Here is a 2,393-nt window from a genome sequence, read left to right as displayed (position 1 = left end):
AGCCTGTAACGCTGTTTCACGTTGTTTCAATCCTGTACCTAACAGGTAAGGTGTCTGAAACATACAAACGTAAGTTACCGAACAGAAAATTTAGTTTTGTAGAGCTGTTTCTTCAAGTACGATATATGATACTGTGCACAGCACTTCTTCGAACGTTCCTTTAATAAACTATATAACATTCCAAGACTAATCGTTACCGAAGAGATTTGCCAACGTGTGAAATTCTATTGACTTTTGAATACCTATCGTTAAGAGTCAACATGTTAAGCGGCGCAGTGGATTAGATCAATGTGTTTCTTTCGCTGCCCTCCAAGAACGTGATAAATAGTTAACCATTTTCTTTCATAAATTAGAAAAATTTTTGCAATCGGCACGACATATGGCATCTAGATATAAATATATTTATGATCACCGTCACACAACGGCCCGTTAGCTCAGTTGGTTAGAGCGTCGTGCTAATAACGCGAAGGTCGTGGGTTCGATCCCCCCACGGGCCAATTTATTTTAAATATCATATAAGTGATAAGTCTGATATGTACATGCTGTCTGGTATTAAGTCCCTATTTCAGAAACGTACACTGATAAAGGAGATATGGATTAGGCTTCGAACCTTTCTCAGCTCATAATCCCTTAATGCATTCACATATTAGCTAGAACCCCCTACCCACCTATTATCGTCAACATTAGCAACTAAATAAACTTGAGAATGAAAAAGAATTTTCTTTGCACACTCTCATTTTTAAAATGATGAAAGATAAATTATATTTAGTTTTTGTAAGCGTTTTGTTGAACCACGAATTAACGAGTCAATGAGACATTTGGTATGGCTTATTTGTAACGACTTTTTTATAGAACGATGAAGCAGTTTTCAGTGCATTCCGAGTATTACTTAAAACTACCTCTCGTAAAAGGAAGACAACTAGCCACATTAAGGGTAGAGATTTGTTACAAAACATGCTTCGTGTGCATCACTCTTCTCCCTAGCTACACTTGCTTCAGCCACACCCTGCACCCAATTTAAAATCAAGTAAATTAAAATAGGTGAACTATACTTAGGCCCACTGTTTGTAAAATCATTTTATTGGTGGATTACTTACTTCAGAACAGCCAGAAATAAGATACCAACAGGCTGCCAACCTTTTGTGCCTGGCCACTGCCACTATAATAATAATAATAATAATAATAATAATAAGAGGAAGAAGAAAATGATAATAATAATAATAATAGTGCAATGTAGAACCTACGTCAGTGCAGTATCCACTACACAGTTGCTATTGTGGTTCAAATGGCTCTGAGCACTATTGGACTCAACTGCTGAGGTCATTAGTCCCCTAGAACTAGTTAAACCTAACTAACCTAAGGACATCACAAACATCCATGCCCGAGGCAGGATTCGAACCTGCGACCGTATAGGTCTCGCGGTTCCAGTCTGCAGCGCCTTTAACCGCACGGCCACTTCGGCCGGCTGCTATTGTGCGCCGGTTTGTTTACTGTTATGAAATGAATAATGAAGCAATGTCTCACCTACTGTGGGAACTACCTACATCTCATGTTTTTCTTGGTGGGGTGGTCGTCTCATTACTGTTACAGTCGTTTCATTCCGTCATTCTTCTTCAAAGAGCTAGCGGGACTTCTTTAGCTTCAGTCCTTAGGAAGAGATATTTTGGCACATTCACTATTTGTCTCAGGCTTCACACCGGTCGACGTAACTTATACATTTAAAGGAATACCTTGAGGGTAGAATTAGCCCGAAAAGTGAATTGATAAAGTTATTGGAAGACCACAGAGAGTACTCCAAATTTCGAGTTGGGAAAGCTACTTGTCAGGAGAAGTGAATTAAATCTGCGTTGCATGCGATATTTTTTCATCGTAACGATGCCGGGTCGTGTCCGCAGCTGAATAGTTCGACAAAAAACTTTCCAACAGCCATCTCCCTCTGAACTTGTCTTTAATGTATGACTTGTTTTTTATTTACCTTTAACAGTGGGATGCAAAGTTCCTGAAACCGGCCAAGAGTTAAATAATTTTTTTAAAGCAGTGCACATTTCTGGTAGGTTTACCACTTTATTCCATATACTGTAAAAATTGTGTGAGGTTAACAAGAAACCTCTGTGCTTCATGCAACTTTTCTGTGCTTTCTACCTTTACCTCCAGGTTTTATCGCATGCTGAAACACTTAGGAGAGCAAATTATTATCAAAAACCTCCGCGCGTTATCTTGGCAGATCTGCGGGAGAACTTTATAGCAGGCACCAGCCACACAGGAGCTGCGCAGTCCTTTGACAGCGCAGTGGGCTGACAAAAGAAGGCTAAACTGACGTCAGGTGCTTAAAAAGAAGCAGCCTCGATGATAAAACCAGCCAGCTATTTCGAGCAGCAAGGTGGATGTGCAGC

At 39.9% G+C, this 2,393-nt stretch overlaps 1 non-coding gene across 1 annotated transcript; it reads left to right on the top strand.

The window, feature by feature from the left end:
* The first annotated feature begins 423 nt into the window (after positions 1-423).
* Positions 424-497, top strand: Trnai-aau (transfer RNA isoleucine (anticodon AAU)). Its single transcript has one exon. It is a non-coding gene; the product is annotated as a tRNA-Ile (tRNA).
* The last annotated feature ends 1,896 nt before the right edge of the window (positions 498-2,393 follow it).

This window comes from Schistocerca nitens, chromosome 1 (genome assembly GCF_023898315.1).
Source record: "Schistocerca nitens isolate TAMUIC-IGC-003100 chromosome 1, iqSchNite1.1, whole genome shotgun sequence".
NCBI lineage: Eukaryota > Metazoa > Arthropoda > Insecta > Orthoptera > Acrididae > Schistocerca > Schistocerca nitens.
The sequence above is the reverse complement of the archived record's forward strand: the minus strand, read 5'-3'. Positions and strand labels throughout refer to the sequence as shown.